Raw genomic sequence first — 25,082 nt, 5'->3', positions numbered from 1 at the left:
AAATAAACTAAAAAAATGTTTTCCATGAACATCCCTGTTAAAATTGTCTGCTGTATTTTTGGGTAGAAATGCACTTACAAGCTGTAATGCACGTAAAGGTTTACTTGCTGTTTGAGGAAGTGCTCCCAAGGGCGATGTTAAGGTGGGGTTTGCACTTATATAACATAACATAACTTCCTTGTCATCAAGCAGATGAAGCCATTACGTATGGGTTATGTCCATCAACCAGCAGGGGAGATAGAGAGCACTCAAACTTTCACAGTGCCCTCTTGGCCAGCTAGCTCCACTGCCTCTTCAGTATTCTCTATCTCCCCTAGCAGGGTGGCTGCAGCTTGTTCGAGCTCCAGAAAAATCTGCCGGGAGGTGGTTCCTGGCTTGCCAGTTGTTAACCGGGGTGTTGGAGGCTATAGCAGCTTCACTTTAAAGGCACATAGGTTAGCCCTTTCCCTGCCTTACCCATACCTCTGTGGATGTGGACATATTGCCTTGCTTTCCCTGTCCTTTCCCACCAACAGTGGATGCAGGCATATAGGTTCGCCCTTTCCCTGCCTTTCCCACTCATCTGAGCCTCCGGAGTCTTCAATACCTCTGCTTTCCTCATAGCTTTAAAAAAAAAAAAAAAAAAAGAACAGAGGTTTTTGACCTGATTTTCAGCAGGATCGTAGTTGTACACTAGATCCTTTGAGGTAAGAGTGTTTTCCACCTCCTCCGGGGTGGGCCCGCGATCGGGGCGATTTTGGCGCGAAACCGCCATTTTGGATTTTACCGCCGTTTTTCGGCGATGGCTGCGGACAATGTAAAGCGCTGTTCCACTTGTGGCAAGCGCAAATCAGCAGCAGGGCTCTGTAAATCGTGCTGTACTGGCGTAGGAGCCGGCCCGAGCATGGCGAGCGATGTTTCTTCCCGCTCTGAGCTGGCAGCGGGCGCCATTTTGCTTACACCGCATGGCGCGGCCTCCGTGGACACGGAGAGACCTGAGCCGTGTGGGGCACCTCGAGATGAGGTTATTTCAGGAGTGGCTAGCACCGGACAGGATTTGGGTGCCCAGGGTGAGATTTTCTCCCCGGATTTTGTGCTTTTGCTGCATAAAGCATACATGATGAAAAGAGCCCTTCCTCAGGGGTCGCCTGAGGCTCCTCTGATTGCCCCCCCGATGGATTCTGGCCTGGGACTGCCCAGTGAGGCTTTTTTCCCGGATGCTTGGCCTAAAGATAAGCGCAGAAGGGTTAATTCCCCTTCAGATTGTGGTGCACCGTTCCCCCCCCCCCCCCCCCCCCCCCCCCCCGTGGTCGGGGTGTGAGGATTCGGAGAACTCTGACAGACGTTCTTGGTCTGAGGAACCAGAGTCAGGTGCGGATTTACCACAGGATCTGGATGATCCCTCCGCGGTGAGGATTTTCCACCGTGATGAGCTGCCAGCGCTTATTTCAGATACCCTGCAGGCCCTCTCGATTGAAGATCCTGACAGTGGCATGGCCTCCTCGGGTAATCCCAGGATGGCTAGTACCAAGAAAGCTGCTCGGGCCTTCCCTTTGCATGTCTCCATCCTAGAGCTTGTTTCGGCTCAGTGGGCTGACCCCGAGGGACCTTTGAGAGTTTCCAGGGCTATGGGGCAGTTATACCCTCTGCGTGAGGGGCATTTGGCTCGTTTTCAAATGCCTTCAGTGGATGCCCTAGTCACTGCGGTGACAAAGAGAACTACCCTCCCTGTTGAAGGAGGTGTTGCCCTGAAGGATGTTCAAGACCGTAGGCTGGAAACAGCATTGAAACGGTCCTTTGAAATTGCAGGTCTCACTGTTCGGGCGTCTGCATGCAGCTGTTATGCTGTTAGAGCCTGCCTAGCTTGGCTGCAACAGGCAGTGGCTCAGCCCGGAGATGGAGCGGAGCCCTTCTTGGATGTGGCTCCGCGGATGGAGGTGGCCTTGTCCTTTCTGGCTGATGCCCTTTATGACCTTGTCAGTGCTTCGGCTAAACAAATGGCAGTAGCAGTGGCGGCTCGCTGTCGTCTGTGGCTACGACACTGGGCAGCGGACATGGCCTCTAAGCAAAGGTTGGTGAAGTTGCCTTTTCAAGGACTTCTCCTATTTGGTGAGGAGTTGGAGAAAATTGTGAAAGGCCTGGGTGATCCAAAACCCCAGCGCTTGCCCGAAGATAGGCAGAGGCCTTCCTCTAAGGGCCAGGCGGTCCACTCCTCGTACAGACCTCGCTTCCGTGAAGCTAGAAGGTACCGCCCGGGGCGTTCTGCTGGGTTCACTTCACGTGCCCGTGGTCAGCAGAGGAACTCCTTTCGCTCGGACAAGCGTTCCGCAGCCGGTGGCTCAAGACCAGGAGTTCAGGGGTGACCCTCTCAATGATGGTGCGCCGGCCCTCTCCTCGATGCCTGTCATCGGAGGACGGCTTTCCCTCTTTGCCGAGGAGTGGGCCAAGATTTCCTCAGATCAGTGGGTTCTGGACCTGATCAGAGATGGATACAGAATAGAATTCAACGCCCCAGTAAGAGACGTGTTTGTGGAGTCCCGATGCGGTTCTGCCGTCAAACGGACGGCGGTGGAGGAGACTTTGCAAGGTCTGATTCTGTTAGGGGCTGTGACCCCGGTGCCTCCCGCCGAGCAAGGCTGCGGCCGATACTCCATCTACTTTGTGGTGCCGAGAAAAGGTGGGTCCTTTCGCCCTATTCTGGACTTAAAAGAAGTGAACAAGTCCCTGAGAGTGCGGCATTTCCACATGGAATCCCTGCGCTCCGTCATTGCGGCAGTACAGGCAGGAGAGTTTCTCACGTCTCTAGACCTGAAAGAAGCTTACTTGCACATACCGATTTGGCCCCCGCACCAGAAGTTTCTGAGGTTTGCGATGTTGGGAAAGCATTTCCAGTTCAGGGCCTTGCCTTTTGGCCTCGCCACAGCTCCCCGAACCTTTTCGAAGGTAATGGTGGTAGTAGCTGCTTTTCTCAGGTGAGAGGGTATCAGGGTTCACCCGTACCTAGACGACTGGCTCATCAGAGCAGACTCTGCAACAGAGAGCTTACAAGCTACAGCCAGAGTGGTCTCAGTACTGCAATCTCTAGGCTGGGTCGTCAATATGGCCAAAAGTCACCTGACCCCTTCTCAATCTCTAGAATTTTTTGGGGCCAGGTTCGACACAGTCTCGGGCTATGTGTTCCTACCCGAGCTAAGGCGGTGCAAGCTTCAGAATCAGGTCCGTCTGCTCCTGAGGATGCCCCACCCGCGAGCTTGGGACATTGTCCAGCTGCTGGGATCGATGACAGCCACGATGGAAGTGGTACCCTGGGCGAGAGCGCACCTGAGACCTCTACAGTATTCCCTACTCCGGAGATGGTCTCCTATTTCTCAGGATTACCAATGCAGACTTACTTGGCTCCCTGCTGCCCGACTTAGCATGGAGTGGTGGCTCTCGGACAGCATGCTGCGGCGAGGAATGCCGCTGACGCTCCCCGTTTGGTGCCTAGTGGTAACAGATGCCAGCCTGAAGGGCTGGGGCGCACATTGCAAGGGGAAGCATGCCCAGGGTCTATGGACACCCGAGGAGTCGGAGTGGTCCATCAACCGCCTAGAGTTGAAAGCGGTGTTTCAGGCGCTTCTGGCCTTTCAAGTGACCCTGGAAGGATTGGCTGTCGGAGTGATGTCAGACAACATGACAACGGTGGCCTATATGAATCGACAAGGCGGAACACGGTGCAGAGCACTAGCCGCGCAGGCCGAACTGATTTGCCACTGGGCCGAGCTGCATCTTCAGTGTCTGTCGGCAGCTCATATTGCAGGTCAGAGCAATGTGCAGGCCGATTATCTGAGCAGGCATCAGATCGATCCAGCAGAATGGAATCTGGCAGACGAAGTATTCCTGCAGATCTGTGCCAAATGGGGCAAGCCCGTGATGGATCTAATGGCGACAAGTGCCAATACCAAAGTCTCGTGCTTCTTCAGCAGATGGAGACATCCTCGCTCGGCGGGGTTGAATGCCTTGGCTCAACCCTGGCCTCCGGGTCTACTTTATGTGTTTCCCCCATGGCCCTTGATAGGGCGCCTGCTCTTGCGGATTCGGCTGCACCCAGGAGAAGTACATAAGTACATAAGTACATAAGTAGTGCCATACTGGGAAAGACCAAAGGTCCATCTAGCCCAGCATCCTGTCACCGACAGTGGCCAATCCAGGTCAAGGGCACCTGGCACGCTCCCCAAACGTAAAAACATTCCAGACAAGTTATACCTAAAAATGCGGAATTTTTCCAAGTCCATTTAATAGCGGTCTATGGACTTGTCCTTTAGGAATCTATCTAACCCCTTTTTAAACTCCGTCAAGCTAACCGCCCGTACCACGTTCTCCGGCAACGAATTCCAGAGTCTAATTACACGTTGGGTGAAAAAAAATTTTCTCCGATTCGTTTTAAATTTACCACACTGTAGCTTCAACTCATGCCCTCTAGTCCTAGTATTTTTGGATAGCGTGAACTGTCGCTTCACATCCACCCGATCCATTCCACTCATTATTTTATACACTTCTATCATATCTCCCCTCAGCCGTCTCTTCTCCAAGTGGTCCTCATCGCCCCGGATTGGCCAAGGAGACCTTGGTATGCAGACCTCCGACAGATGCTCCTGGAGGCTCCTCTGCCGTTACCTCTGGTACTGGACCGGTAGCCATGGAGGACGCCGGCCGCTTTGGTCTTACGGCATGGCTATTGAGAGGGCGCAATTGAGGGATAAAGGTTATTCCAATAAAGTTATTTCCACTCTCCTGCAAGCCCGCAAGCGGTCCACTTCCGTGGCTTATGCCAGGATTTGGTGCCTGTTTGAGTCTTGGTGTGCTTCCAGAGCCATTGCTCCAATGCGGGCTCCTGTCTCGCCGATTCTGGACTTTTTGCAGGAAGGTGTACAAAAAGGCTTGGCCTATAATTCCCTGCGGGTGCAGGTGGCAGCGTTGGCCTCCCTTCGTGGTAAGGTGGAAGGCGTGTCTTTGGCTGCTCACCCAGATGTGGCACGGTTTCTTAGAGGGGTGCTTTGGCTCCAACCTCCAGTGCGAGCACCCTGTCCAGCTTGGAACCTGGGGCTAGTTTTGAAAACCCTGCAGGCATCTCCTTTTGAGCCGCTTCGGCGAGCATCGGAGAAAGATTTGATACTGAAGGCCGTTTTTCTGGTGGCCATTACCTCGGCGAGACGGGTGTCAGAGCTCCAGGCGCTGTCCTGTAGAGACCCATTTCTGCAATTTTCAGAGTCCGGAGTCACGGTTCGGACCGTACCTTCCTTTATGCCTAAGGTGGTTTCAGCCTTTCACCTAAACCAGCCTATTTTCTTGCCCTCTTTTTCAGAGGAAGAGTTTCCAGAATCTTTTGGGCAGCTGCACCTTTTGGATGTGCGCAGGACTCTGCTGCAGTATCTGCGAGTTACTAACTCTTTCAGGACTTCTGATCATCTGTTTGTTTTGCTATCCGGTTCTCGCAGAGGGTCTCCAGTGTCTAAAGCCACTATTGTCCGCTGTCTCAAAGAAACTATCTTTTCAGCTTATATGCTGGCCGGCAGGGTTCCGCCTGTAGCCTTTAAGGCGCATTCTACTAGAGCGATTTCTTCCTCTTGGGCTGAAACTGGAGCACTCTCTCTTCAAGAGATATGCAGTGCAGCAACATGGGCTTCTAAGCTCTCCTTTGCCCGACATTACAGGCTGGATGTGGCTGCCAGGAGGGATGCGCGTTTTGGTGCACAAGTGCTAGCGCGTGGTGTGGCTTGTTCCCACCCTATCTAGGGATTGCTTTGTTACATCCCATTCGTAATGGCTTCATCTGCTTGATGACAAGGAAGGGAAAATTAGGTTCTTACCTTGGTAATTTTCTTTCCTTTAGTCATAGCAGATGAAGCCATGAGCCCTCCCTGTATGATTGTCTGTATGCTGTGAATCTGTTTTTCAGGTTCTGTTCTAATTTCCTGAAGTTCCTTCCTTGGGAGAAAGTTGGAAAACAATCTTCAGGATTCATGTTCAGTTTAAATTTAGGAGGATGTGTTCATTCCCTCCAGTGTGTTGGGAGGATGTGTGATTCCCTCCAGGAGGCGCGTGTGTTCCCCTCCAGTTCTATAAATAGGAGGATGAGTTCATTCCCTCCAGTGTGTTGGGAGGATGTGTGATTCCCTCCAGGAGGCGCGTGTGTTCCCCTCCACTTATACAATAAGGAGGATTAGTTTATTCCCTCCAGGAGGATGTGCATTCCCTCCTTTATGAGTTCATGCCCTTGTGATGGGCCATCGTTCGCTGTGAGGAAAGCTCTTGTGATTCCCATTGCGGTTTGCCATACTGCTTTGGAAGCTTCAAATACTGAAGAGGCAGTGGAGCTAGCTGGCCAAGAGGGCACTGTGAAAGTTTGAGTGCTCTCTATCTCCCCTGCTGGTTGATGGACATAACCCATACGTAATGGCTTCATCTGCTATGACTAAAGGAAAGAAAATTACCAAGGTAAGAACCTAATTTTCCCATAACATAACATATAAGCATTACCATACTAGGACAGACCGAAGGTCGATCAAGCCCAGTATCCTGTGTCCAACAGTGGCCAATCCAGGTCACAAGTACCTGGCAAGATCCCAGAACAGTAAAACAGATTTTATGCTTCTTATCTTAGAAATGAGCAGTGAATTTTCCCAAGTCCATCTTAATAATGGCTTATGGACTTTTCTTTTAGGAAATTATCCAAATCTTTTTAAAACCCTGCTTAGCTAACTGCTTTTACCACGTTCTCTGACAAGAAATTCCAGAGTTTGATTACACATTGAGTGAAGAAATGTTTTTTCTGATTTGTTTTAAATTTACTATTTAGTAGTTTCATTGTGTTCCCCCTAGTCCCTAGTATTTTTGGAAAGAGTAAACAAGTGATTGACGTCTACCCATTCCACTCCACTCATTATTTTAGAGACCTCTATCATATCTTCCCTCATCCATCTCTTCTCCAACCTGAAGAGCCCTAGCTGCTTTAGCCTTTCCTCATAGGGAAGTCGTTCCATCCGTTTTATCATTTTTGTCGCCTTTCTGTGTCTTTTCTAATTCCAGCATATCTTTTTTGAGATGCGGTGACTAGAATTGCACACAGTATTTGAGGTGCAGTCACACCATGGTGCGATACAAATACATTATATGATTCTCATTTTTGTTTTCCATTCCTTTCCTAATAATACCTAACATTCTGTTTGCTTTCTTGCATTCATACTTTTGAAAATGATGTGCCTCAAATAGCAGGTGTAAGGTAATTATGTGCTTGTAGTTTTCCCGAGATAGTCTTCAAAGCAAAAGTACTGTGCATTTTTTGCTTTGAAAATCTGGCAGCATTCTCACAGTGAAAGTACATTCATACTTTCACTATTGTGATAGTTTGAAAATTATCACCTTAATGTGGTGTTTTACATTGAAATAAATTCAAAGCTTGAAATCATAAATCTTATCTAATATGTCATTGGCATCTATTGTAACATACATTTTAAAAATGTGTGAATCATACAAAAAAAAAAAGTTCAAAAAGCGTAGAAAAAGTCCAGAATTTTTCACATCACTATTCTGAGATCTTTAGCCATCTCTGATGTGCTCACATAAGCTTTCACTAGTGGAAAGACCACACGCTTTTCACCTTAACCTTTACACTGTTGATAATGAATCCCTTCTGAACAATTGTTAGTTAAGAGGTGATTGTGAAACCTTTATGAAGGTTATCGCTTTTATTTTTATTTATTTTTGTTACATTTGTACCCCGCGCTTTCCCACTCATGGCAGGCTCAATGCGGCTTACATATTGTATACAGGTACTTATTTGTACCTGGGGCAATGGAGGGTTAAGTGACCTGCCCAGAGTCACAAGGAGCTGCCTGTGCCTGAAGTGGGAATCAAACTCAATTCCCCAGGACCAAAGTCCACCACCCTAACCACTAGGCCACTCCTCCACTGAGCAAGAAAGTTTAGGAGAAAGGTCATATTTTGCATAAAAAAGCCTTGTTTGGGCTCCAAGTTTCAGTCTATGAAGTTTCTCATAAAGTTCAAAAGGTTGTATGAAGCCAACATACAATTGGCCAGATGTAGTAAGCATTTTCCTTTTAGAAATTATACATTTGTTATGTTTTAATTCTCTGTTATATTTGCTTATAGAAGTGGTTGCAGTTGTAATCCACCTTACACAATCTGTCTATACATTTTTGAAATTGCTTTTAGCTTAGGGTCCTTTTATTAAGGTGTGCTGAAAAGTGGCCTGCACTGGTGTGGACGCGTGTATTGGACGTGCACAGGTTCATTTTTCAGCACACTGCAAAAAAGGCCTTTTTTTTTTTTTTTTGCTGAAAATGGACATGCGGCAAAATGAAAATTGGCGAACATCCATTTTGGGGCCCTAAGACTTTTTGTATCTTTGTAACAGTGGTAATATATTTCCTACATTACGGAAATATATCTTTTACAATGTATTGGTAGCATAAATAAGTATATTGGTATAGCAAAGCTGTGCAATTTATCCTTAAGGTAGTCACCCTGTATCTTCTATCTAAACTCCTGTTAGGCTGTCTTATCTATCTGTATGTTCCAACTCTACTTATCCCCTTTCCTGTGTAGATGTTAAGACAGAGTTAACATCTGGACAGGGTTGCCAGGTGCTAGTTTTACAACCTGATATCTCAGCTGACTTGGATATCGTAGATCATGGCTTAAACTTGGATGAGCTTGGAATTTCTATAGTTTATAATTGATTTAGGGGCCCTTTTACTAAGCTGTATTAGGCATTAAAGTGTTCCTCACTTCAAAAAATGGACTACCTCAGGACATGCTACAGTGTAACACAGTAGTGTAGGAATGTGTGAACGCTAACCGTATGTTAAATAATTGTTTGTATTTTTTTTAAGAAGGCGTATCAGGTGTGGACAGTGGGCATCCCTACATTAGCCAGTTAGCACTACATTACCACGTTCTAACTGATTAGCGCAAGGATTATGCAGGAGCCCATACTGCCTATAAAATAGGAGGTAGTAAGGGCTCCTGTGTAATTTTTTAAAATGGCCATACACTAATGGCAAAAATAGAAAATCGGGGCTTTTACAGCAATGGTAAAAAGGACCTTAGTGCGGGGGTAAAACCCATGTAAGGATGTACTAAGACCTGTTTTTACTGCATCTTAATAAAGGGGGAAAGGAGGATGGGATTTGATATACCGTCTTTCTGTGGTTACAATCAATATGTAAAGTGGTTTACATAGTATATACAGGTAGTTATTTGTACCTGGGGCAATGGAGGGTTAAGGGGCCCTTTTACTAAGGTGTGCTGAAAAATGGCCTGCGCTACTGTAGACGCGTGTATTGGACACAAGCAGGTTCATTATTCAGTGCGCCTGCAAAAAAGGCCCTCTTTTTTTTTTTTGCCAAAAATGGACGTGCGGCAAAATAAAAATCAGCGTGCGTCCATTTTGGGCCTGAGACCTTACTGCCACCCATTGACTTAGCGGTAAGGTCCCACATGTTAACCGAACGATAATCGTCAGCATGCGTACACTGCCAATTACCACCCGGTTAGCGCCATGTGGTAGAAAATAGAAATAATTTTTTGCCACGCGACATGCGTAGAAATTAGAATTACCGCCTGCGACATGCGGTAGCTGGGCGGTAGTTCTAATTTGATGCATGTTGTACTACGTAGGCACCTACACGTCTTAGTAAAAGGGCCCCTAAGCGACTTGCACAAAGTCAAAAGGAGCTGCAGTGGGAATTGATCCCGGTTCCCCAGGTTCTTAGGCCGCTGCACTAACCATTATGCTGCTACTCTGCTTAGTGATTTTATTTATTTATAAGATTTTACATCATAAACCAAGCCATAACCACTTGTACAGAAAGTAATATGCATACTTCAAAAGAAGAAAGAACATTATTAAACATACAAGCATGTACTTACTAAAGTCCACAATCTACAGAATCCAAGACTCTAAATACGGAGGTAATTAAACAAGAAATACAATAAACACAAGAAAAATAGACCTGATGGTCTAAGACACAAATTAAACTAAACGGGAAATCTTAAATCCCCTCACTAACAGTGAGAGGCAAAACAGCGACCTGTTTAGTTGCCAAGAAAGCAGTGAACTGTAATGGGTAACCCCCTCCCCCCTATTTACAAGCTTGATATTGGACAATACATTTGCAAGGATACTTTAGGAAGAAAGTGACTCTCAAATGGGTCACTCAAGGTTTCAACAACAGAAATTGCCTCTTGCATCTCTAGGTTTCCTGTGAGACATCGGGGAAAGTTTAAATTTTCTACCCATGAAAAGTTCATCTCTATGCTTGAAAAATAAATTCCGCAATCAGCCCTTATCCGGCATTAAAGCCGCAGCAGCAATTAAAGTACAACTTACAAAAGTCTCACTATCTAATGTCTCCAGTATAGCAGATACATCCAAATGGGCTTCAGTATTTTGTGGGCCATCTGATTTCTTCTCTGAGGATTTTGACACAGAGGATTTTGACACAGGTAGATAATAAACCTGAGCAAATGGTGGAAACTTATCTTCTTTATGTACTTCTTTAACATCTCTCTTGGTGATACTAAGATACAACACGGAAAGTTCAAAAACCGTAAATTATCACTTCTTGCATAATTCTCCATTTCTCCTACATAAATCAGGTTATATCTACAATAAAAGCTGCCTGAGCTGCTTTAAAATCTTTAATGTTCTTTTCATTATCAGCAATCCTCTTTCCTAGGTTTTGATTATCTGCCCGGTCTTTATCTATTTGACATTCCAATTTTATCACTCTCTGTTATAAGGTATTGTTCTGTTGTATCATCATTTTACCAAGCTCCACCATATTAAGTCTCAAGTAACTTCAGAGGCACTCAAGTTAAAAATAAGGAAAAAGTAGGTTTTTCTTCAGGCTCCAAAGAATCACATTCAAATACAGACTGCTCACCCACCTACTACTACTACTACTACTACTACTACTACTATTTAGCATTTCTGTAGCGCTACAAGGCGTACGCAGCGCTGCACAAACATAGAAGAAAGACAGTCCCTGCTTAAAGAGCTTACAATCTAATAGACAAAAAATAAAGTAATCAAATCAATTAATGTGTACAGGAAGGAGGAGAGGTGGGTAGGTGGAGGCGAGTGGTTACAAGTGGTTACGAGTCAAAAGCAATGTTAAAGAGGTGGGCTTTCAGTCTAGATTTAAAGGTGGCCAAGGATGGGGCAAGACGTAGGGGCTCAGGAAGTTTATTCCAGGCGTAGGGTGCAGCGAGACAGAAGGCGCGAAGTCTGGAGTTGGCAGTAGTGGAGAAGGGAACAGATAAGAAGGATTTATCCATGGAGCGGAGTGCACGGGAAGGGGTGTAGGGAAGGACTAGTGTGGAGAGATACTGGGGAGCAGCAGAGTGAGTACATTTATAAGTTAGTAGAAGAAGTTTGAACAGGATGCGAAAACGGATATGGAGCCAGTGAAGCGACTTGAGGAGAGGGGTAGTATGAGTAAAGCGACCCTGGCGGAAGACGAGACGGGCAGCAGAGTTTTGAACCGATTGGAGAGAGGAGAGGTGACTAAGTGGGAGGCCAGCAAGAAGTAGATTGCAGTAGTCTAAACGAGAGGTGACAAGGGTGTGGATGAGGGTTTTAGTAGAGTGCTCGGAAAGAAAGGGGTGGATTTTACGGATGTTGTAAAGAAAGCAGCAACAGGTTTTGGCGATCTGCTGGATATGAGCAGAGAAGGAGAGAGAAGAGTCAAAGATGACCCCAAGGTTTCGAGCTGAGGAGACAGGGAGAATGAGAGAGCCATCAACAGAAATAGAAAACGGGGGGAGCTTCAGGGAGCTGTGTCACATCTGCTAGATAGACCAAACTTCCCAATGCTTATTCTCGTGCCTCTCCATGTAAATTTCCTCTCTCGCTGTTTGGCGCCATTGCTACTTGCTGTGCAAGGCACCAGTTGAGACCATGCAGGAGAGACAACAAACGGAGACTGAGGGGGCAACGGCCTAGTATCAGGGCTGAGGGTGACTTGTAGCCCTGGAGGAACCAGCACAACCCCCGCTTGCCAAAAGATCCTCTAGTGGGCTCTCAGCGTTCTTCAACATCGTCTGAGACCCAAGCCTCTGCACAAATTTTTCCATGGCCCAAGGCTTTGAGGAACCACTCTGCTGCTGTGAGGAGTGCGTAGCAGCCTTCCCCCGTCACTTACGCATCAAAACCGCAGTAAAGCGAAAGCAAAGCAAGGAAGCAGAGCTCGGAGTATCAGGCCAGGCAGCCATCTTGGATCCCTGCTACCCACTTAGTGATTTTTTTTTTTGATAAATAGATGATTCCATGTAACTAAGAATGGGGAATCTTTTTTGTCTGGCACCCCTTGTAGAATTATCCAAGGTTACCCGCTTTCGCGCTTTTTGTTTAGTGTTTATATGAGCTCCTTGTGTACTTTATTATTAGAAAAGGATGAGCATCTTTATTCTATTATTCTATTTGTTTTATTTCCAGTACTTCAGGATTTAGATGAAACTTCCTTTAGGATTAAATAAAAACTGCATTGGTAGGGTAAAATGAGCAGATGTCTGCCCATTCGTTACAGTTGAATTCAAATCAAACTAAAGGGGACTTTTACATCTGCCTACAGATAACATGCACTAATCTTTAATAAAAGACCTTGTAAGACACTCTGGTTTAGTAACTCTTTAAATATCATACCTGCTTTAATTCCGTGCCAGTGGAGAAAACCTGCGAATAATGTTAGACACTTCTCTATCTATGGTTAATCTTTTCAAGGAAAGTATTTTTATAAACTGAAAACAGCTAAGATCTATCCATTTGTATTTTATTTTAAGATCTTCTACTACTACTACTACTTATCAAAGATCTCTTTGCCTTGTTAGTGTAGACACTGATATTTTCCTAGCTGGATTAGTTTAATGTATCAGAGGCTTCACCTCCTGCAAAATACTGCAGTCGGGATGATTTTTATTCTAAATCAAGATATGATCAAGCTCCTCTTTTGTTAATACAACTTCAGTGGCTGCCAGTTCAGGGCCAAATTATATTTAAGATGGCCTGCACGGTTCCTAAAATTTTGCAAGGTCAGTCTTCAGAATATTTGAATCATTTTGTAGGAGTGCTGACCAGTGGCGTAGCCAGATCTGAATTTTTGGGTGGGCCCAGAGCTAATATGGGTGGGCACTATGTATATAGGTGTGAGTAGTGTTTCGTGGGATACTACAAAATAGCCCTGCATCAACATAAACTACATACATACTTAAAAGGAAAAAATGATAAATATAGTTACATTATCCCATATCTTAAACTTGACCAGATGTATGTCTACTATAATGGCAAACATCTCAACACATGTGACAGGATCCTGCAATATAATTACAGCAATGGCATATATCCTTCAAACTTTGCTCTAAAACAAATGTAAACGCCTGATTAAGCAAAACAGCCGCTGTAGTGCTTCGACGAACCACTGCTGTCAACGTGCTCTGCTCCTCTGCTCTTCGACGGGATTAGGTGCTACCAGAATTTCAATACATTTTCCCTATGGAAAGCTGTAAAAGGAAACATTCTAGCTATATTCTTTATGCTACAGATTCCACAGCAGATGGGAAAAAAATTTTTGATGTTGACAGTAGGATTTTTCTTCTCATCAGTGAGAAATCGGGGGCTTTGCTTCATGCGTTTTTTTTTTTTGATGTGTTGAAGAATGGACAAAGATTAACATTTTTGAAAAATGTAAGGTATTTACCTGTTTTGCTTAATCAGGCGTTTACATTTGTTTTAGAGCAAAGTTTGAAGGATATATGCCATTGCTGTAATTATATTGCAGGATCCTGTCACATGTGTTGAGATGTTTGCCATTATAGTAGACATATATCTGGTCAAGTTTAAGATATGGGATAATGTAACTATCTATCCAGTTGACAGGATCTGGACCGAATTCACAATTCTACCGGAAGTTCTCATCTCACAAACACTTAAAAGATTCGCCAAATCTCACTGCAAATTAGACATATGCCCAAACAACCTCATGAAGTCGGCCCCTCAACAATTTATAACGGACCTAACAAGCCACGTGAACTTTATGCTACAAAACGGACTCTTCCCAAGAGAGAAAGGTAATATTTTACTCACCCCTATACCCAAGGATGCAAAGAAAAATGCTAATGAACTAACGAACTACAGACCAGTAGCATCCATTCCCTTAATTACCAAAATAACAGAAGGCTTGGTAACCAATCAACTTACGGATTATCTAGACAAGTTCTCAATTTTACACAACTCCCAATCAGGATTTCGCTCTAATCACAGCACCGAAACCGTACTAGTCACGCTCATGACCAAACTCAAACAACTGATAGCAAACGGCAATAATATTCTACTGCTACAATTCGACACGTCAAGCGCATTTGACATGGTTGACCATGGAATTTTACTACACATCCTCAAATACTTCAGAATCGGAGGTAATGTTCTCAATTGGTTCAAGGGGTTCATAACCTCATGCTCATATCAAGTGACATCAAATTCGACCACATCAGTTACATGGACACCTGAATGCGAAGTTCCACAGGGATCCCCCCTTTCACCAACTATATTCAACCTAATGATGACACCCTTGGCCAAACTACTATCAAATCAGAACCTAAACCCATATATATATACGCTGATGACGTAACGATCTTCATCCCATTCAAACAGGATCTAAGAGAAATCTCCAATGAAATCACGCAAAGCATGCACATCATGAACTCCTGGGCAGATGCATTTCAGTTTAAACTGAATGCAGAGAAAACCCAATGTCTAGTACTCACCTCACAATACAATAAGAATAAATTTACTACTATTAACACACCGAAACTAAATCTACCAGTTTCGAACACCCTAAAAATTCTTGGAGTCACCCATTGATCGACACCTAACACTTGAGTATCATGCGAAAAATATAACTAAAAAGATGTTTCATTCAATGTGGAAACTAAAAAGAGTTAGAGCATTTTTCCCAAGGACTGTCTTCCGCAATCTGGTACAATCATTGGTACTCAGTCATCTGGACTACTGTAACTCACTCTACGACGGTTGCAAAGAGCAAATACTTAAAAAACTCAACGGCCCAGAACACGGCAGCCAGACTAATATTCGGCTCATCAAAATATGAAAGCGCAAAACCCCTACGAGAAAAACTACACTGGCTTCCACTAAAAGAACGCATTACATTCAAACTCTGCACCCTAGTCCATAAAATAATCCATGGTAACGCTCCTGCCTACATGTCAGACCTAATAGAATTACCACCAAGGAACGCAAAAAAATCCTCTCGCACTTTCCTTAATCTTCATCCTCCCAAGTGTAAAGGTCTGAAATACAAATTGATGCATGCATCTACCTTTTCCTATTCGAGCATGCAGCTATGGAACGCGTTGCCACGGAACCTGAAAACGACTTATGAACTGACCAATTTCCGAAAACTACTGAAAACCTATCTCTTCGACAAGATATATCACAAAGATCAACATGAGTAACTTCATAACCTCTAAAATTTCCAGTATTGTCTTATAATATCTGCTGCTTCAATACTATTATGTATTTCACCACCATGTAACACTTAACCCTCTGTAAACCAAATGTATATTCTCTTCTACTTCCAGTATCCATGATGAATTGTAAGCCACATTGAGCCTGCAAAGAGGTGGGATACAAATGCAATAAATTAAAATAAAATAAAATAAATATTTATCATTTTTTCCTTTTAAGTATGTATGTGGTTTATGTTGATGCAGGGCTATTTTGTAGTATCCCACGAAACACTACTCACACCTATATACATAGTGCCCACCCATATTAGCTCTGGGCCCACCCAAAAATTCAGATCTGGCTACGCCACTGCTCCTATATGTGTAGCTCCCAGTGATGAGTATATATATATTTATTTATTTATTTGGATTTGCTCACACTTTTTTCAGTAGTAGCTCAAGGTGAATTACATTCAGGTACACTGGGTTATTATATGCCACTGCCTAGATAGTTATGCTGAATACACATATTTTATTTTTAACACCATAGATGATGTTTAAAATAACATGTTTGTTGCCGGCTTTGGATATTAATCCAGCACATTCTTGTACTTTCCCACAGAGGTCTAGGCCTAAATATTTGGACCATAGGATCACCTGAAGGTTGCTTCTAAGAGAGGAGGGAGAATGCTGTTATGTCCAAGGGCCCAGACTCTATTCCTCGGCACTTTGTATGTGCTCTATCTTTTTTCTCGGAACTGTGGTTCTTTAGTCCCGTTTCCCAGTTACTTTGAGCAGGATCTCCTGTACCTGTGCCACTGATCTCTCCAGTCAGATGAGAGCTACCAGGCACTTGTGCTATATTAAAAACCTCTGCTTAGAACTAGTTCTGTTTCAGCAGTTGAGCTCCCAGTCTTGGCCTTGCTATGCTGCCTGTTGGTGTTCCTGACCTTGTGGCTTCCTCTTGTTTCTGACCTTGACTAGTCCCTGTCTACACTGCCTGCCTGTGGCCCTGATACCGGTTGTGATTACTCTTGTCTGCTTCTTGCTGTTCGTTAGGCTGCCACTCACATCTGGAAGCTGAACTGAAGGGTTAGGATGACTGCTACAGGTGAACACCATGCTTTTCATGCAGAGTAAAAGCTCATAGGGAAAGGCCTCATGGTTCTTATATTTGAAGAAGAATACTGTTGTTATTTTAGTAAAACAAAACAAGCAGATAGTCCTTTTACAGTTTCCTTTTTACCAGTGCAGAACCTTCCTGGCTATTGATTTTTTATCAATTTTGATTTAAAAATCTAATTTACCTTGGCATGATATATTCTGTCACCAGTATGTAGACAAGTTCATGCAAAACCATTTGATAGAGAAGAGTCCCAAATCTTCATTTTTATCATTAGTATCACATGTGAACTTGAAAAGCCAAAATGAAACTGAGCTTTCTGAGGTAACTGAAACTGAAATGTGCAGGCTCCTTCTGTTGTAATTTGCATCTCCTGATATATCAGTCTCTGCTAAAGCAGAAACTATGAGTCTGGTGATTTCTGTACAGAACTTTGTTTTGTCATATTGCCTATCTACAGATTGTAGATTAGTTGAGCAGCTCTATGCAGTATGTCCGAAGGGTGTGGGGCTGCAGGGTGAAGGGGGGTTATGGGGCTGGTCTCCTGCTGCAAGCTGTCAGAAACGGGCAGGGAAATGCTTAGAGTAGGCGAAGTGTAGCCCCCTAACTGAGCCTGGCAGGGCAACTATATACCTGGGATCTTTGACATTGACAAGGGACATCTGTGTTGGGACCCAGGTTCCAACCTCCAGCTTAGAGGACCAGCACACCAGGTGTCCGCCAGGGGACCATGCAGCTTCATTAACCCCCAGCTTTACCACAGACCAGATATCTGGTGGCAGTATTGGAGAAGGGCCAGATAGTTAACTCCCAGGGAGACAGATAGCTACATAGTTCAATTCAGTGGCATAGCTACATGGGGCAATGGGGGCCTGGGCCCCCCAAATTTCCTCAGGGCCCCTGGTTTTGCTGATGGGGGTCCCCAACCCTTGCCAGCTGAAGCCTTGTCCAGCACCGCCGCATTTCCTACTCTGCTCTGTCTTTCCCCTCACGTCCAACACGCTCCTTTTAGTGAAACTGAGCATGCTCAATTTCACTAAAAGGAGTGTGCAGGACATGAAGGGAAGACAGAGCAGGGCAGGCAATGCAGCAGCGCTGGAGACCGGTACTGGACAAGGCTTCAACTGGCGGGGGTTGGGGACCCCCACCAGCCAAGGTATTTGCTGTGGCAATAGGTGGTGAGCGGCAGGGCTGCGAGGCAGCTTCGGGGTGGCAGACCAAAATGTGCCTCCCCCACTTCTAAACAGGATTCCTTTGTCAGTGGCGTAGCAGGGGGGGCTGCCACCCGGGGCGGGGCGGTTCGCCGGTGCAGCACGATGACACCCACCTCCCCCCGACCAGCTCCCGCACCCTACCTTTAAAAAGAATATCGGGAGGCGAGGCGCCCTGCCCTGCATGTAAAAGAAATGTGGACCGTCGGGCCTTCTCTCGCTGTCTTTCCCGCCCTTGCGGAAATAGGAAGTTGCGTCAGCGGAGGGCGGGACAGATAGAGCGAGGGAAGACCCGATGGTCCACATTTCTTTTACGTGCAGGGCAGGGCGCCTCGCCTCCCGATATTCTTTTTAAAGGTAGGGTGCGGGAGCTGGTCGGAGGGGGGGTGTCGATTCGCCGAAGGGGGGGAGCTGGCAGGGAGCACCCCCCCCTGAGCTGACACCTGGGGTGGACCGCCCCTCCCGCCCCCCCCCCTTGCTACGCCACTGTCCTTTGTGTTTATCCTCTCATAGGCTTTGACAGATGGCAACAGGCAGATTGGGGGGGGGGGGACTGCGAGGGTTGGGTGTACATTACACAGGTACAGGTGCAGTGTGAGTTGAGGTGGCCATGGGGCCAGAGGATGGCATGATGACTGTTCTGTGGAGCGTGCACACTATTTCTGGGACGTGGGGATGGGCAGTGGGGTAAAGCAGGTTTGCTTTTGGGCATCTCAATGTACTTTAGGGAGCTGCTGCCAACGTTTCCATCAGTATGTAGGCATGGGCCAGGATGGGAGGAAGGGGTGCAGATATATGCAGCCCCTCATTTTACCTTTGCACGGTTAGTGAGGGGAGGGCATAATTCTTGTTGTTGGATATTCTGTACATTCTGATTTCAGCTATGTATTGTTTTCTTTCTAATGAAAAAGCAACATGTATTGCAACAACAAAGAGACCTCAGGGCATGTAACCCTGCCTACGTATGGTGCTTGCACATGAGTGGTGCTATGATACCTGAGGGCAGTGCTGCACACTTACCTTCTCAGGGTGACTCTGAGAACCTGGACTACATATGGAAGTGGTATCAATGAGGCTCCACACACTGTCCCTCATGGAGACATGTGGGGACAGGTGGTGGTGATGATGTTTAATATGTGACTGCTACAGAATAATTTGGTTCCCTTCTAAGAGATGTATCTAGGCACTCTGAAGGACGTTCCTCCACATGCAGAGGTATATATGGGCTTTTGGCATCTGAAGGGAACGTCCTGCTGTTACCACGGACATTTTCTCAACATGGGGCCCAGTACTGCCGATGGACGTTTTTTGTAGTGTATTTTCGATTTCCAGAAACGTTTATCACTGAACATCTATGACGATTTAGTATGTCCTTTTGCAAAACGTTTATTTTTTGTATTTTCGAATACTGCAAAAGTTTAATTTAGTTCTTAGATGTTTTTTGATAAACTTTTATTTTGCCGTTTGGGTGCCCCTCCGCATAACACAAGCCCCTTTAGACTCCATTGAAGGTATTTGCTGTGTGATGTTAAGGTACGTTAACTTGTTAATGCACATTAGTAAATGAAGCCCTAAGTTTGTATCTGAGGAAATGTTTGCAACCAGCAATCAGACAGTGAAACTCTTTCAAATGATCTTTTGTACCTAGGTCTGTTAGGTGGAAAATATGGTTTAGTTTGTTAGTCTATTTATTAGGATTTATTGCTTTTTTGAAGAGATTCACCCAAGGTGGCATACAAAAGTATAACCTGGGTATAGAATATAAAGTACAAAGGAGAGGTAATCCAAAAGCACAGAAGCTAAAACAAATAGTCAAAAAAAAGCACAAGAAGCCTTCAGGATAGGGGGCATCTCAACTTCAGTTTATTGATCAGACCCGACACTGTCCATGTTTCGGCATAAAATGCCTGCATTAGAGGTCTAATGATGTAATTTGTTCCAAGGTGACAAACCATCCGGTGAAGGGAAAACAGCCTTGTCTTGGCAAAAAGACAGCTCTGCTGCAGACTTGAATAAATAGAGTCAATCCAATAGCACGGAAACAGGATTCTTTCCACACAAAAATGCCATGTAGTGCCAAGTGTAACCACAACTTGGATATAGACAATAAGCAAGTTACTGCAATAAAGATATTCAAATAACAGTACATAGTATGGCATAGTGTGCAACTTACAATGTCAGCACAGTATACATTAAAATATCTTGACAGCACAGGGTGTAAGCAGAGGTGGAACATATAGACAGATAAGACAGAGTAACAGGAGTTAGTAGATAAGGGGATTAACTTAAGGAAAGTGGAGTTAGAAAGCGTACATGAAAATGTTTACCACATGTATTCTAGCTGACATTGTCCTGCTATAGTATGTTCAGATGGTTGTCAAATATTTAAAACGTTTACTGAAAAAGAATGGAGGCAAAAAACAGACATTGAAAAGAAATAGACTGTCCATCACGACTCCTACAGATTGTTGTGTACAAACTGGTGGGTGCTGCATGTGCATCGGAGTGAGTACGATACTGCAGGGCTGGAGCAGGAACTGCATGCAGAACACTCCAGTTGTACAGTGCAGAACATATGGTTATGTGAATTTTTTATTTTATTTTATTTATTAGGATTTATTTACAGCCTTTTTGAAGGAATTCATTCAAGGCAATGTACAGCAAGAATAACTCAAACGTAAGTAACAGACAATTACTGCAGTAAAAATGTTCAAACAATACACTGTAATTTAGCATACTATGCCGTACTATGTCAACACATAAGTACATAAATATTGCCATACTGGGACAGACCGAAGGTCCATCAAGCCCAGCATCCTGTTTCCAACAGTGGCCAATCCAGGTTGCAAGTACCTGGCAAGAGCCCAAAACAGTACAATACATTTTATGCTGCTTATCCAAGAAATAAGCAGTGGATTTTCCCAAGCCCATTTTAATAATGGCTTATGGGCTTTTCTTTTAGGAAGCTTTCCAAACCTGTTTTAAACCCCGCTAAGCTAACTGCTTTTACTACATTCTCTGGCAATGAATTCCAGAGTTTAATTACACATTGAATGAAGAAATATTTCCTCCGATTCGTTTTAAATTTACTACTTTGTAGCTTCATTGCGTGCCCCCAGTCCTAGTATTTTTGGAAAGAGTAAACAAGCGATTCACGTCTACCCTTTCCACTCCACTTTATAGATCCATTTTATAGATCTCTATCATATCTCCCCTTAGCTGTCTTTTTTTCAAGCTGAAGAGCACCAGCCACTTTAGCCTTTCCTCATAGGGAAGTCGTCCCATCCCCTTTATCATTTTTGTTTCCCTTCTCTGTACCTTTTCTAATTCCTTGTGTTCTGTACTTTGCACATGCATTGGGTTTGATTTGTTTTTGGAGTTGTAGAGATTTGTGATACATGGGGCACTACCTTCTGTGTAGTTGATAAGTATGTTTTTGTATGTTGTGGAAGGTGTGTGTCCGTCTGTTTGTCTAGTTGCCTGAAGTTTGTGCCCCTGATCTGTTTGGCAAGGTTTGTGGCGGGAGTAAAAGAAGCTTTTGTGGTGTTTGTTTTTAATAGTTTCATTGAACTGTTTTGCACATTCTCAGAGGGTTCTTTTTTTCTTTTTTGGACGGTTTTGAATTTATGCTTTTGGCATAGTATGTTTCTCCAGCCCTTTAGGTGGCCTTTTGTTCTATTTTAACTATGGCGACTTTTATTACCCAAAATGTGTTTTTTTGTTTTCAGTCATGTTGCAGTCTTTTCATGAGACACTGTGTTTCCAAATACATTAACTTTATGGGTGAAGGCAGATGAAGTCCAAATTGGCCCCAGTTTACCCACTTGAGATTCTTCCACTTTGGGTAAATATAAATTCCCGTATTGAACCTGAAACCAACTCCCTCCACTTTTTATCTTTTAAACTGACCTTTTAACCCTTAACCCACATTTATACAGGAGGCATGCCCAAAATCTCTTAAATATGGACATCGGCCACCTCCCCTGGTGAAGCCATTTTGGGCTTTGTTGTCTTCAACTTTGAGTTGTACATATCGATGCTTTATCCAGCACCTAAGCCTCATGTTATGTCTTACTAGCGAGTTTGTAATAATCTCCCACAGACACAAACACAAGCAAATCTGTTGTTAAATGAGTAAATAAAAGAAATGTAACCTCCAACGCACATTGAGGTTTGAACTTTAAACATGGAAAATCTGATGTTTTGTAACTTTGTGTTTATTATGAACTGTAAACCAGATCAAACTTTTTTTTGCTTCAGCAGCACCTAAACCATAGTTTGAAAATCTCTGTTGAGCCCCAACAAGAAGAGATCCGCAAGAACACTTCAGGTTACCAGTTTAGCGTAAGGGTTCGAATCAAACAAACACCTGATGTGGTTCCAGAACTAAGGAAAGGGAATGGGACGTGATATGCCACTTTTCTGTGTTTTTTTGCAACTACATTCAAAGCGGTTTACATAGTATATACCAGTGGCATAGCTAGGAGGGGCCTGGCCCCCCCCCCCCAATTTCGTCCGGGCCCCTGGTTTTGCTGGCGGGGGTCCCCAGCCCCCACCAGCCGAAGCCTTCAGCACCAGTCTCCGGCATGCCGCGTTCCCTGCCCTGTACTCTTTCTTCCTCCTGATGTCCTGCACAGGGCAGCGAAACCGGCGGCGGTTCCAGAGCAAAGGTATTTGTTGTTGTGGGATGCGGTTGGGGGGGGGGGGGGCGATGCGGCAGACTAAAATTTTCCCCCTCACCTCGGTCTCTGGCCCTCTCCCACCATGAGGTCTGGCTACACCCCTGGTATATACAGGTACTTCTTTGTACCTGGGGCAATGGGAGGGTTAAGTGACTTGCTCAGAGTCGCAAGGAGCTGTAGTGGGAATTATTATTATTAGCATTTGTATAGCGCTACCAGACGCACGCAGCGCTGAACACCTGACACAGAGAGAATTGAACCCAGTTTCTGAGAATCAGTCAGCTGCACTAACCAGTAGGCTACTCCTCCGAATGAGGACATAAATCTACTGTGAGGATTTACATTTTGAGTTTGTGAAGATGAGCTTCTGTACTTTGCCCCTTCAAGGACTAGAAAGCATCAGTGACTGAACTGAAGGCCAACTTCCTCTTTAAGACACAATCCACTGTAGAGAATGGCACAGGGACAAAGTTTGTCTCCGTCCCCATGGGTTCTATCTCCGCCCCATCCCCACAGGTTCTGTCTCCATCCCCGCAGGCCCTTTCTTTGTCACCGCCCCGTTCCCGCTCCTGGTTTTCTTCTTATCTTTCCCAGCGTACTTTTAGTGTATACTCTGGTGGATCCTCCTCTACTTCTATCCCATTGTCAGTTGGTGTACCTCAGGGATCTGTCCTGGGACCTCTTGTTTTCTCCATCTATACTTCTTCCCTTGGTACTCTGATCTCATCCCATGGTTTTCAGTATCATCTTTAAGCTATCGACTCCCAGATCTACCTCTTCTCAACAGAAATCTCAGCAGGAATCCAGGCCAAAGTATCTGCCTGCCTGTCTGACATTGCTGCCTGGATGTCTCAGCGCCATCTGAAACTAAACATGACCAAGACTAAGCTTCTTATCTTTCCCCCTAAACCAACCTCTCCTCCTCTCCCATTCTCTATTTCTGTGGATAACACTCTCATCCTTCCTGTCTCATCAGCTCGTAACCTTGGGGTCATCTTTGAGTCCTCCCTCTCCTTCTCTGCACATATTCAGCAGACTGCTAAAACCTGTTGTTTCTTTCTCTATAATATCACCAAAATTCGCCCTTTCCTTTCTGAGCACTCTACCAGACCCTCATCCACACTCTTATCATCTCTCGCTTAGACTATTGCAACTTGCTTCCCACAGGTCTCTCACTTAGCCATCTCATTCCTCTTCAATCTGTTCAAAATTCTGCTGCACGAATAATATTCCGCCAATGTCGATATGCTCATATTAGCCCTCTCCTCAAGTCACTTCACTGGCTCCCTATCCGTTTCCACATACAGTTCAAACTCCACTTATTGACTTACAAGTGCATTCACTCTGCAGCTCCTCAGTACCTCTCCACTCTCATTTCTCCCTACACTCCTCCCCGGGAACTCCGTTCACTGGGTAAATCTCTCTTATCTGCACCCTTCTCCTCCACCACTAACTCCAGACTCCGTTCCTTTTATGTTGCTGCACCATATGCCTGGAATAGACTTCTTGAGCCGGTATGTCAAGCTCCATCTCTGGCGGTCTTCAAATCTAAGCTAAAAGCCCACCTTTTTGATGCTGCTTTTAACTCCTAACTCTTATTCACTTGTTCAGTACCCTTATTTTATCATCCCCACCTTAGTAATTCCCTTATCTCTTATTTGTCCTGTTTGTCTGTCCTAATTAGATTGTAAGCTGTGTCAAGCAGGGACTGTCTCTTCATGTTCAAGTGTACAGCGCTGCGTACGTCTAGTAGCACTATAGAAATGATTAGTAGTAGTCCCTGCTCCGTCCCCATGGGCTCTCGGGAGAGCAGTTTGAGGGAGCACGGGCAGAGTCACAATGTGCAAACATGGGTTATAAAATACACACATGCATATTTGCGTCATTTATGACCAGATCCCAAGCTGGCATGTGACTGTGTTTTAATGCAATTTCAACAGATTTTTAAATTCTATTTTATCCTTATAAAATAGGTTTAAATGGACACCAAGTTAGCCTCCCGACCTAGGTCAACTTTTATAAAATTACCCTCAATAATTATTAGATGACGTATCCTTCCTTTTCTTCTAGATGTGCGTACATAAAATCTGAATTTACATTTATTGCATGCCTTTTTATTATTAAACTCGGGGAGATTTCACTAGTTTCAGTTTAATTACCTGTATATAATAGGTAAACCGCTTTGATTGTAACCACCAATCCCATCCCTTTTCCCTTTCAGTTTATTTTTGATATACTGCAAATCAAAAAAGATCATCTAAGTGGTTTACTTAATCAAATAAAGTAGGAGGGAGGTTATAACAAGACATACATAACTAAACACAGACTTTGGAAGATCAAAGAGTATTCTGTGGTATACATGCTATGAGAAGATAAAACAGAAATGATGGAGTTCCAGGTTGTAAAACCTGATGGGTGATGGACAAGTATTTCTATATGACTGAAAGACCACAGGTAGCCAGTGTTTCTTATTAAATAGCAATTTAGTGGCCATGTTCTAGGTAAGTTTTGTAATCTTCTGGTCTGGGATAAGGGGAGACCATAGTAAAGAGAATTGCAAGA

At 44.6% G+C, this 25,082-nt stretch overlaps 1 protein-coding gene across 5 annotated transcripts in view; it reads left to right on the top strand.

Annotated features, from left to right (window-relative positions):
- IRF2 (interferon regulatory factor 2) overlaps positions 1 to 25,082 on the top strand; it is a 160,479-nt gene that overhangs the window by 75,687 nt on the left and 59,710 nt on the right. Inside the window, exon 1 of one of the 5 annotated variants that reach the window (XM_030191507.1) lies at positions 18,643 to 18,661. The exons of 3 other annotated variants lie outside the window; for them this stretch is intronic. The gene's annotated coding sequence lies outside the window, so the exon portion shown is untranslated. Of the gene's footprint in view, positions 1 to 18,642; positions 18,662 to 20,476; positions 20,516 to 25,082 lie in introns of those variants that run through there. One more of the 5 variants, XM_030191505.1, reaches the window with a different exon arrangement.

The sequence above is a fragment of the Microcaecilia unicolor genome, chromosome 2, assembly GCF_901765095.1.
Source record: "Microcaecilia unicolor chromosome 2, aMicUni1.1, whole genome shotgun sequence".
In the NCBI taxonomy this organism is placed as follows: domain Eukaryota; kingdom Metazoa; phylum Chordata; class Amphibia; order Gymnophiona; family Siphonopidae; genus Microcaecilia; species Microcaecilia unicolor.
This window is presented reverse-complemented; position numbering and strand designations above follow the sequence as displayed.